At 43.2% G+C, this 12,879-nt stretch overlaps 1 protein-coding gene across 5 annotated transcripts in view; it reads left to right on the top strand.

Annotated features, from left to right (window-relative positions):
- The window catches only part of TSPAN4 (tetraspanin 4), a 436,791-nt gene that overhangs the window by 340,786 nt on the left and 83,126 nt on the right, over positions 1 to 12,879 (top strand). The gene's annotated exons all lie outside the window — the stretch shown is intronic.

Genomic DNA, 12,879 nt, shown 5'->3' with positions numbered 1-12,879 from the left:
GTTAGCATTCCCTTACATCATATGTGAATCATTATGAAGAGCAGCAGTTTCACCTTTTGCATTTGCTTGACAACCTTTTGGCTTTCCAGTTTGGTTTGTAACAAATGCTGCCGTTTTTTAGAACATATGCCGTCAGCTTTGATTGGCTTCCTTTGTAATTTTGACAGGCAATGTTCTGTAAATGTGTGACACAGAGGATTCTGGTGAAGATTGTCATGTACAGGACAAAGGGATTTTAAGAATAATGACAAGTAAACGTCCATCTTTGGTGGACTTCTGTTAAAATCATTGGTGAAGATAATTCATACGAAGGGTGTGATCAGAGTTTTAGGAATTGCTGATGTCCAGAAAGAGGAAGGGTGAATATGATTTTTTTTTTTTTTAATTAAGGCAAATAGATATGATTTGAAAGTTTGAATGGGTTTTGTGCCCCCCCTCCCCTTTTTGTTTTTTACTCCTTTCTGAACGGGGGAGGGGGGGTGAGCAGTGCTGTAAGGAAGATGCAGGTAGGATGAAAGGATCAGACAGGATGGGATGCAGAACACCCAAGAGGCAATGGTTTTATTTGCAGAGGGCAGGGAAACAGTCAAGGAGATGACAGGGAAAGCTTGATTGTACAGTTAAGTTTGTATGATGTTAAGTGTTGAAGGATATCACAGTTATTTCAGGCTTGCTGGTTTCTGTAATATACCATCAGTGAGGCTTTTGGGAGTGTGGCATTTACTGAATGGCAGAGAGCTTTTCCAAAGCTGTGAAAGGACCTTGAATGTTACACCTTTCTCCACATAAAGCCACATATGTTGGAGTTCACAGCTCAGTGACACTGGTGTCTGTCTTTAGAAACATTAGGTTGCAAAACTTGGGTGTGCAGAGAAAAGCCGCACCTCGGCTCTAATTTCAGTGAATTCTTTTGCTGTTTGATTTTTGTGTAATATTCTGTGAGCTGCCAATTTTAGGAGGGTTTTTTTATATTATTACTTTTTCAAATGCCATTGTTGTGGCAACAAAACAAAGAGCCTTTCTGCCCTTTCTTACTGAATAAACCCACATAATTGTTTCCTTCTTTCTCTCCCTCTCTCAACAAAATAAGGTGAACCAAGGCTGTACGGTCTCTGCCCTGCTGTGGGAAGGCATGGCAGTCTTCTGAGCCTGTCTTCTTTTATAGCAAGCAGTAAATAGTCATAAAGCGTTTGAACACAGCATATTTATGTGCAAGTAGGTTCTGTATTAAAAAAATGACAAGCATTTGTATGATGGAGGGAGTACTCATCATAAAAAATATTCAGTTCAGTTATCTGGAGACATTTCTATAGCTGAAAACCAGCCCTGCCAGCTGAAAATGTCTGCAATGGCAGGAGGAAGAAAGGCAGGCCTTCAAGCAGTTTTCTTCAGAACTGAAGGAATTTCTTCAGAATTAAGGAATTTGTCTTCAGTCTTACCCTTTTATTTTTAAAAAAGATTGCTTTAAGAATACTATGTAGTGGTACTAGGACCATAAAGCATTACTAAGGGTAAATGACTGGTAACCTGAACCAGAACTCTTTGAAATTGGAGGAAGTTTGGGAATGGCTCGTGGCTGTAAAGACGGCAAGGAGATGGAGAGGGCAAGGAGTATGGCATTGGCTAAGAAGGACACACACACGTGCACAAAAAAGTGTGCTTTTAGCATCCTTCTTTAAAAGCCATGTGTTTAATCTCAGTAACAAAATTTTAGTCAGAATTTCTGTGTGTTCACTGTTGGCATGCCAGTAAAAGCTAAGGCCTCTGCTACAAGGTTTTGCAGCATGATACAAAAGAGACCTGAAAGCGGCAATGTTGCCTTTTCCTCCCTTACTCTCTTTGTGATTCAGTAATTCAGTTAGAGGCACAACTGGTGAAAAGCAGCAAAAAGGTTTGTTTGTACTCGCTCTCCCTGGCTGGCTCAGATACGCTATTTGTACGTGTGTCAGTTTCTCACACCTGCTTTGAAACAGCAAGGGAGGATAACGTGAGAAAAGAGAACAGCCTTATTCGTTCCTTTTATACAAATGGTCAGGCTAATCCAAGCAGGAGTTTTTCAAAAGCCAAAACTTTATCAAGAGCCAGTCTCACTGTTGCATTTACGCTTGGCTTATAAATTGGGCCTCTGTTTTGGATTGATATTCTTCATGAACAAACTCGAAAAGTGGAATTTAAAAACAAAAAAAGGGATTCAATTATTTGAGCTTCATTACGCTTCATGCTGCTGCTCCTCCCCCTGGAGAGCACTGGAGAGACTCCCTTGCCATTTCAGACTCTTCTCATTTACAGAGTGTGATTGTATGAGTTGACCAAATTTTCCAAACCACTGATCTTGCTGCAAATGCTTTGCTGACTTGTTTCTGGCTTACGTGCAGAAAGTTGGTGAGTTGTATGGAATTACCAATAGTTCTTTCAAGTCAAGGGGTCTGTATTCTGCTTTTCTTTGTTACTGGCTGCTATGTTCCTTACACATCAGGTGGAAGGGGGAGATATAACCATATGGGAAAAGGTTCCACGTATTTGCATAGCTGCTTAGAAGTTGGTGGGTCTGTGCTGTTTTGCACGAGCTGGATTTGGCTGTGTCGTGTGACCTGTGCTTTTAGGCAGCTGAAATACTTCAAATTACATCAGAGATTTGGCAAGGGAATACCCCATTTAGGAGTATGCATTATATATTATGTGCATGCGAATAAGCATGTATGAGGGCACCCAGCTTGTTCTTTTGTTGTTGTAGCAATTCTTTTCCCTTTCCCTTAAAGCCACATGTGATACAACAGGACTTACCTGATGTGCTCTGCAGTCTAGACAGACTTAAACTAGTTTTATTTCTTTCTTTCTCATCTGCTCTACCTGACTGCAGGTTTACTCTGTTATAACACAGACAGCAGAGACCATTGGTAGCAGATTAGGATTGGATGAACTTCCCTGGGCTTTTTTAGATCCTATCAAATACCTATTATAAAGCAGCTGCAGACCCAGGGAAGAGGCATTTCATTGATCAAAGTATACCCAGCGAGCTCTAAACCTTGTGGTCTGTATATGTATTAATACCACCACACTGGCAGCTTTTTGCTAAATCTAAGCAGAGAACAGTGTGTGTGAATACAAAAAGTCTTTCCTAGACTACTCATCTGCAGTGGGCCCAGAGGACATCATGGGGGCAGAAGGCATGAGCAACACCTGTGTGGAATTTAGATGTGAATAACATGCTTGTAAAAAAAAAAAAAACAAACTCTGAATTCAGAAAAGTAGATGGCTTGTATTGGTGCAGAGCATTACGTGTGAGTGGTTCTTCCCTCTCGCTGTGCCTATCCGGCATCACACAGAAATCGCCTCCTCAGAGATGAACCTGTTGAGGTGTTTCAGATGGGCCAGCTGAGGCTGGAACTGCTGCAGACTCCCTCTATCTGCTGTCTGGCTGATATTTCTCTCCCAGTCTATGCCAGAAGGACTTTGGCTGCCCTTGCACCAATCTGTTTGCTGTGGGACAGGTGGTGGTAAGCCATTGTGGCCCCCAAGCATGAGCTTTCCTATAGCCAGTGCAATCAGGAACAGACTGTAGTGAACATTTGTGGAGGTACAATTTAACGGTTGGGGCTGGAGATTGCACAGGGTGCAGTGGAACAGTCTTGTAACGTCCCCAAAGCACTTTTGGGATAATAACCTTGAGGCCTGGGGACAGGCACCAAGCAGTCCTTGGTCGGCATTCCAGCTGCAGAGCTGGGAGAGCCTCCTGCTTCTCTGTGGCCATTGCTTTGCAAAAGGGGATGCCTGGGGTTTGCAAAAGGATTTGGCACCTGTTTAATCCCACATCCAAATGCTTCTGCCTTAGCTTCTGTGCAGAGCTGTTGTGTATTTCGATACTTTGAGAGGCACCTGGAGGGAGAAAATGCTGGACACTTCCTGCTAGAGCTTCAGAGGGTCCATTTTCCAGAGAGCAGGGGTGGGGGCTGATGTAAAGAGAGGAGAACCATTTCTCATTGGCAATGTTGAGCATTTCTCCTTTTCATACAAATATTGCCACTATTTAGTTCTGCAGTTCGTGTTGGCAACAGCAATAAAGTCAGCAAGCAGATGCTTTACAGAGAGAAATTATTTCTCTGCTGTTGGTTTTCTTGCCCTATAGCAAAGTTTTATTGTGAGTCGATTGTGTCTGTAATAAGCCTGGCTTTCTGAGAGCTGCTCTTGGGTAGAAGACACAAAAGTTTCACTGTGAGCCTTTTGTCCCTTTTGTCAGAGTTAATTTCCCATTTCTAGCTGGCTTTAAGGTAATGATATGCTTGTTTAGTCAATTTAATAGTGAGGGAAGCCAAAAGTTTTACTTGTCAAAAGCTCTTTTAGGGGAAGGCCCTGGAGTGTGTTCAGTATGCTAAGTGCCAAGTGCTGTTGTGCCACCAGCATCACCAGGTCTGGGATGTTCTAGCCACTTGTAGCCACTGCAGGCTCACTGTGTGTTTTGCCCTGGCTTGCATTGGTTTAAAGAGAAAGGACTTGACTTTGAACCTGTTTAGAGCAAAACAAAGCAGCAGGATTCCTGCCTGAGCAAGGGGTTTTTCTCTTGATTCTGAAAGATGCTATTTGCCTGGAAGCCTTTGCTGAACTTCTGAGTGAAAGCAAGCATGACCCAACCAGACCTCTACCAAACAAGAACTTCTTGCAATGGGAGCAGTGGCTGGGAAGAAGAGGGTGTGACTACAGGGCAAGCTGTTTCTGCTTTCTCTCCAAGATCTCTTTGACTCTGCCTCTTTTAATGTATGAGATTGTGCAAGCATGTTGAATGCATAAGTGTACTTACAAAGCTGTTGGGGTAAGCTTGACTCTGCTTTCCTTGGGCTTGTTGAGAGCAGGACAGTGTTTTGCATAGAAAACCTGAAGAGAACTGGCTTTGCAGCATTGAGCTCACTGAAAAAGGTGTCATATTTTGATCACAGCTCCTTAAAGGTCCTGACAGAAGTATTTATTTAGGCATTTCAGAAACTAGCTCTAGCTGCTTGCACCAGCCATAGCTATTAAAGATTACAACTGAGGATAATTATTCTTTGTAAGAACTAGTTTTTATTAGAGGGGACTAATAGGCAGCCCTGGTAGTGCCATGCACGTGTTGGTGGTGCTTTAGCACTTCTTCATAATCATTCACAGTAATGCTGCCCAACTAAGCAAATCCCATGGCCATTTCATCCAGATAAAATGGAGAAAATGGATGAGCTTTTCACTGTCCCTGGAAGGCTGACAGCAAATCTCAGATTCATCAGACCAAGGAGGAAGCAATTACCCAGACAGCAGCTTGCCAACAGCAACTTTCTCCCTTTATATGAAGGGGCACAATGACATCATATTTTCATCAGCTCTCCCTGTGCTGCTGCAGTGAAGGAAAGGCAGCATCTGGGTCTGAGAAAGCTGCCTTTTCCTCTAGTGCTTTCCTCTGACTTTTTTTTCTTCTAAACCTCTGTTTTCTTTGTTACTGCATGTCCTTCTGCCCTGAACATGCTTTGTTGCCTGCCACCTTGTATCAGAACAACAGAAGGACAGACATTCTCTTAAATTTCATGCTGCTTTGGGCAAATTCATCTGCACTGGCAATTACACTTAGTTTCCTGCTCCATCATATGCTGAGATCCAGTATGGAACAGCCCAGACAGAGTATACAGATGATGCAAGTGGTATCTGAGGGAATTGTTTTATGATGGGAAGAGGTACTTGATGAAAAGTGAGGCTGTGCATCCCACATGTGGTCACTTAGAGTTAAAATACCTGAACCCAAAGAGAGAGTAGCAGCATGTCAACAACTGTGTAGAGAGTGTATTTTCACCAGCAGTTGCGATGGGGACAAGATAGATAAGAAGATCATTAGCCAGGTCTTTTTGTCTTGGAGACTGTGCAAGTGGAAGGATGAATTCCATATCTCTTCATAGTGTATTGTTGGACATGTAGTGTCTAATAGCTTGGATGGCAAAAGCCCACAGAGTGTAGGTGGGAGATGCCTTCTAGTCTCACGTTGCTTGAAATAGTGTGGAAGCTTTGGAGCTTTCTGGTTTGGGGAGAGGGAGGTACCTTTCTGTCAGTTTTCTCTACCAAGTGCATGCAAATGATTTCTTGGAGTGTAGAATAGAATAGACTATTTCAGTTGGAAGGGACCTGCAATGATCATCTAGTCCAAGTGCCTGACCAGTTCAGGGCTGACCAAAAGTTAAAGTATATCGTTAAGGGTGTTGTCGAAGGGTATTTACCTCTTAAACACTGACAGGCATGGGGCATCCACCACCTCTCTGGGAAGCCTGTTCTGGGGTTTGACCACCCTGTTGGTAAAGAAATGCTTCCTCATGTCCAGTCCAAACCTCCCGTGCCACAGCTTTGAACCATTTCTGTCACTGGATCCCAGGGAGAAGAGCTCAGTGCCCCCCCCTCCACCGCCCCTCCTCAGGAAGCTGGAGGGAGCAATGAGGTGGCTCCTCAGCCTCCTTTTCTCCAGACTAGGCAAACACCACATCCTTAGCCGCTTCTCAGAGGACATTCCTTCCAGCCCTGTCACCGGCTTTGTTGCCCTCCTCTGGGTGCATTCAGGGACCTTAACCTGCGGGGCCCAGAACTGCACGCTGTCCTCGGGGTGAGGCCGCACCGACGCTGGATGCAGCAGGATGCCCACCTCTTCGGACCGGCTGGTTCTACCGTGTTTGACGCACCACGGGGTTCGGTTTGCCCCCCTGGCTACCAGGGCTCACTGCTGGCTCATCGTGAGCCTGCTGCTGACCAGCATCTCTAGATCCCTTTCTGCAGGGCTGCTATCCAGCTACTCCTTTCCCAGTTCATACTTGTGCCTGGCGTTACTCTGTTCCAAGTGCAGGATCCAGCATTTGGACTTGTTAAATTTCATCCCATTAATCATAGCCCAACACTAATCTAGATCCTTCTGCAAGGCCTCCAGTCCCTCAAGAGAGTCAACAGCACCTCCTGGTTTGGGATCACCAGCAAGCTTGCTAATGGTGCATTCAACTCCCTGCACCCGAATCGTTAACAGATGCGTTGAACAGCACTGGCCCTAGAATTGAACCCTGAGGAACGCCGCTGGTGACTGTTCACCAGCCAGATGTAGCCCCATTCACTGCAACCCTTTCAGCTCTGCCCTTCAGCCAGCCCTTCACCCAGCACACTATGAACCCACTCATCCCACAGCTGGACAAATTGTACAGAAGAATGCTGCAAGGGACAGTATCAAAAGCCTTACTAAAATAAAAAAAATATTATATCTATTGCCTTCCTTCATCCACTGGGCGAGTGACCTCATCATAGGAGGATACCAAATCAGTTAAGCAGGATCTTCGCTTTGGGAACCCATGTTGACTGTGCCTGATGATTGCATTATTCTTGAAATGCCCTTCAGCAGCATCCAGTATAATCTTCATAGTTTTTCCAGTAATTGAGGTTAGACTAACAGATCTGTAGTTCCCTCAGTCTTCCCTCACAACCTTTTTTGTAGACTGGAATAACATTGGCTAGCTTCTAGTCAGCAGGAACCTCTGCAGGCTCCCAGACTTTTGGTGGTAAATGCCTGAGAAGAGTCCTGCCATAACATCTGCTAGCTCCTTTAGAACTCTTGGATGAATCCCAGCAGGTTCCACAGACTTGTGAGCATTCAGCTGATACAGCAGGTCCCTTAGAATTTCAGGGGCCACAAATGGAAAGTCATCATTCCCACACTTGTGGTCCTCCACCTTGGTGGACTGGGCAGCTCAAGGTCCGTCAGTATTATTAGAGACGGAGACAAAAATAAATTGAATGCCTTTGCTTTTTCTTCATCCCTATTAGTCCGATGACTGCCTTCAACAAGTATTGGTCCAATGTTTTCTTTAGACCTCCTGTTGCTATTAACATACTTAAAAGAGCTCTCCTTGTTATCTGACACAACACTGGCCAGTTTCATCTCCTTTCATGTCTTCTCCCTGCATGCCTGAACTGCAGCTCTGTACTCTTGCTGTGAAGCCAGACTTCACTTCCAGAGCTCATGCAGTTTCTGTTTCCTTGAGTTCCAGAAGTTCCCTGGTCAGCCAAGCTGGCCTTCTGTCCCACTTGCCTGACTTTCAACACAGTGGAATTGCCTGCTCCTGTGCTTCTCAAAGACTGACCAACATCTGTGGACTCCTGAGCCCGCAAAATCGGATTCCCAGGGTGCCCTGCTAGGTAGCTCCCCAAATAAAGTTTGCTCTCCTGAAGTCCAGAGTAGCAACTCTGCTGTCCTTTTTTCCCTCATTACGCTGAAAATTTTCAGTGCAACTGTTTCATGGTCACTGTGGCCAAGACAGTCACCTACCATTGCATCCTACACGAGTCCGTTATTCACAAGCAGCAAGTCCAGGAGAGCATCTTTCCAAGCTGGCTCACTGAGTATCTGTGACAAGAACTTATCTCCTACAAACTTCAAGAATTTTCAAGACCTGTTCGTCACAGCAGTACGATATTCCCAGTGGATGTCTGGGAAGTTGAAATTTCTCATAAGGACTAGGGATACCGATCCAGAAATTTCTCCTAATCGCTTGGAGAGTAACTCATTGGTGCTTACATCCTGGCTGCACAATAAGTAATAGGCACCCACTTCTCCTTTGTTTTGCCTTCCCCTGATCCTCACCAGAGGCTCTCAACCACATCATCACTAACTGTAAGGGCTGTGCAATTGAGTCTCTCCCTTACACAGAGTGTGACGTCTCCACCTCGCCTGCCTTGCCTGTCAGGCCCTGAACAGCCTGTAGCCCTCCATCCCTGCACTTCGCTCATGGGACTTGTTCCACCAAGTCTCACTAATACCAATGATACCGTAACTCTGCGAGCTAACCAACAATTCCAGTTCACCCTGTTTGTCTCTCATCCTGCGTGCGTTGGTTTACAAGTATTTCAGATACACTCTTGAGCCCTCTGTGCTCCAAGGAACAGTGCAAGTGTTCCCACTAAGATTGCCACCCTCTGGCAGTACCATGCCAACCCTTGACTTACCTAATGCAATCCTGTTGGTGTCCCCTTACCCCACCAATTCTTTTATTCACACACGCACACCCCCAAGCAAATCAGAGACCCCAGTCACTGAGCAGAAAGGAGTTTTGGTTCAGTGAACACAGAAAGTCTTGAAATTAGGAGTGAATGTAGAGCTCCTCTAGAATAACAAAAATTGCTGAGATAGCATATCTCAGGATGAAAGTCAAGGATGGAGAGGGAACGTTTATCCAGATCACTGAGTCTGGAGGGAGCTAGTTAAGGAGAGTAGGCTATTTACTCAAGGGATTTTCCTTCATGTTTCTCTGCTTTATCTTTCCACTTTCATTTACCCTGCTATGCTTTCCTCCCTTGCGATATTTCAGCCATGTACTTTTGATACCTGTCCTGTGAGAGAGGGTCATCTTAATGGCCAGTCACACTTGGAGACATGGGAAAGAGAGGAGGTACACTGAAAATTGGATTTGATACTTTTCTTTTGTTATTTTTGTCCTGGCAAAAGCCAGTTGCATTAGAATAGTCTTTGAGATGCGCCACGTGCCAGGTAAGTTCTCATCAATCTGGACTAAGCACCGAGCATTGCTGTTGCTTGATAGGCAAAGCTTACTCACCCTTGGGAGAGCGAGAGACCATACTGGGACTGAAATGCCAGAAAAAATACTGAAGTGAATGCCTCTTGGAGATTCATTTCGTTGTGTGAAGATGAGCTGTTAAAGGCAGGCTCTGAGGACTACAGCTTTTTGTCCCTTGGGTTGTGTTTTCCCTGTTAAATTGTTCATGGAACAGGAACGGAGTCTGCTGAAATTGTCATGAGATGTTTTCTTGTTACTGAGCTTCTAGTTTAAAGTTTGAAATCAGTCATTTAATTTTAAGTAGCTACAGGTCATTAATTAATTACGGCAGGTTCTCTACAGTAGAGCTGCAGACTGTAAGTGGCCTCGTGATGTGTTACTATTTAAGACTTTCCTCTTGATTCACAAATACAAATTTCAGTCTGAACTTAACTGAGAGATTTCAGACTGAGAGTCCCTTCTCTGCCTTCCACCTTCATATCCAGAGAAGCTAATTTTGTAGTTAATCCAAGATTATGGTTCACTATCCAAAATACCCTCTTGGTCTGTTTGGATAAAGTTGTGTTTCTCCAGGTTTGACTTCCTTTCCTGTCCCACTGCCACGTATGTGTCTGATTTTATTGTCTAGTCAGACCTGTCCCACTCAGCACAGACATATTGCAACAGTCTCTGCCCTGAAGCTCATTTATTCTCTTGCCTATTAAATTTGTATAAAATTCCAGTGTTTTGTTTTGGGGATATCTCCATTAATACACGGCCTGATGTCATGAGACTGTTCTCTAGATTTCCTCTCCTTGCTGAAGGCTGTAACATTTATATTTGAAAGCTTTTTATTTTTCCACCTGTGGCATTTAAATTGCAGTATACCCTGTGGACATTTCAGCTTTGTCAGATTGACTGTTATTAAGCTGTAATCATTTATCATCATTGGCAATGATTTTATTTCTGGGTGGGTTTTTTTAGCAGGTATTGCAGAACATTTATTAGTAAACTACTGTGAGCATGCAAAGACTTAAGATATATAATTTATAAAGCTGTATTTATGTGGCAGTGCTTTATGATGGAAGGTTGTGCTGAGAAAGCGTTTGAGATGACGGTTTATTTTTAGATGAGCCAGAAGTCTTTGTTTCCATCTCATTTCAGGCCCCAGCACAGAATGATTGAGGATCTGCAGAAACCCAAAAGCTTTTTCCCCTCTAATGGCAAGAGAGAGTGTGTAAATAAAACTGACAAACATAAAAATTCAATAAACTACAACTGTTTCATGAATTTATAACGTGAGGGCACAAAGTAATAAAAAAGCTATAAATTCATGTCACTCATACTCCTTTATTAAGAGCTACTAAGCAATGCACGTAATGGGCAGTGCAAGAGTGTAAGTGTAGCTGAATGTTTTCTGTGAGCATTGACTGGAAGGGACTTGCTAAATTGAGATAATTTGATTCTTCATGCTTGCTTTGTGTGTTTGCACACACATGGGGTTTTAGTATCTATGCAGTGGCATGTTTTTATGATAAGGAAGAAAAAACCAGTATGTAATTTTAATTAATAAGGGTAGATGAGTTAATTTCCAAATTATCTCAGGGAGGATTGTGAAATTTCATAACCTGATACTTGGAGAGAGAATCACCTTTTCTGTCTTTTAGGTAACAGAGCAAGGGAGGGAATTTATGTTTAAGTCTACTCTGCTTGCTCTGGCTACCCTACAATCACTACATAGAGTAGGTTTCCCAAAGGATGATTTGTCAAAGATGCATATTCTGGGGTAGGCTGGGGTGACTTTTGGAGACGCCTGTTTCTTTCCAGTGACAAAAGAAACTGGGCAGATGGATTTGAGCTGGGATCCAGGTTGCCCTAACTCTAGGCATTGGGCTACTGTTGCAGTCAGGGGAATTCTGGTCAATGCCATTAGTGGTGTCTAGGGAGCTATTCAGCTGATCAAAGGCAGGCTTAAACCATGATGAGCCACATTGATTTCTAGACACCGCTAATGGCATTGACATCTAGAGTTAGGTGACCTGGATCCCACCCTAGATATCTAACAGCTAATTGTATAGACCTGAAGTTAGAAGAAATATTTGCCATCTTTCTGTGTTGTATCCTGTAGCATTTGACAAAAGAAAATGGGAGTTTAGTGCCGAAATCTTCTGCAGTTTAGAAGTTTTAACAGTGCTTATATGACCAGAGGTAGGTAGCCCTTAGTGTAATCTCATTGTTTGGACAGTCCCGGTGGGAATGTTGTACTTATTTTTACTTCATAGTTTTTGCACTCATTTCCACAGATCTGTGAAACAGAAAAGGCAAAATAAAATGTGAAAGCAAGGGATTCTGTGGGCTGTCCTATCTGTACGTTGCAATGAAGCTGCTGATTACAGATCTGTTGAACTAAATGTGTTTTTTCTGAAGCATCTGAAATGCTTCCATAGCAGATATTTGCTTGGTGATAAGAAAGGACTGTAGCGTTTCCTTTGAGGATAACTAGCACAGAAAAAGATTATTTGAGGTGGCATTCATTACTGATGGCATACTGCCCATGCTTGGAAGTGGCTTGGGATACAGGCAATTGCATATAAATAGAACCAGTAAGAGTGCAGAAAAGCCTCAATGTGCTATTATATAGCAAATCCTGATATAAATAATCATCAAAAATTGCTTACATAAAACAAGGGAATAATATTTGCTTTCTCTTGTACTCCCACCCCATTAGAATAGGTTTTTTGACAAGGCATTTGAACTATTGAAGTGAGAGATGTTATTCCAGTCACAACACTGGTTTTGTTCCAAGGGACTGCTTACATGGCATTGTTAGGCAATTGCGATAGCAGTAAATATTTTGTTTGGCTGTACAAATATTATTAACAATCCATTAAGAAGAACCCATAAAAGATTCAGAAAGCATTTTTCTCAGCTTTCTGATTGTGTTCAGTGAAAGAAGATGAGCTTTTGTGATGTGAGGCTGCTTGTTATTAGGGGGTGAGTATTGCTCACAATTTCGTTATTGATCAGGGGATCAATACCGAACATAGTAGAAATCCTTCCTATGACCATGTGAGGCGCTTATTGATGGGACTGTTTAAAAAAAAGAGTTCTTACTAAAAGCCCGTTGTGGAGTACAAGTTTGGTCATTCCTCCCCATCTCTGTGGAAAGCTAAACCTCAGAAAAGGAAAGTCTTGCTGAGTATTAATGTATTTCACATTTCATCATTAGTATTGCTATTGCTGGTATGATTACCTGTTCTCCATGGAGCTATGTTTGTATTTGCATGTTGGATACATGTTGGTTTTGGTGATTGTTGGTTTGTTTTAATACAGGAAAGAATACTAGGAC

This window comes from Falco peregrinus, chromosome 9 (assembly GCF_023634155.1).
Source record: "Falco peregrinus isolate bFalPer1 chromosome 9, bFalPer1.pri, whole genome shotgun sequence".
Lineage (NCBI taxonomy): Eukaryota > Metazoa > Chordata > Aves > Falconiformes > Falconidae > Falco > Falco peregrinus.
The sequence above is the reverse complement of the archived record's forward strand: the minus strand, read 5'-3'. Positions and strand labels throughout refer to the sequence as shown.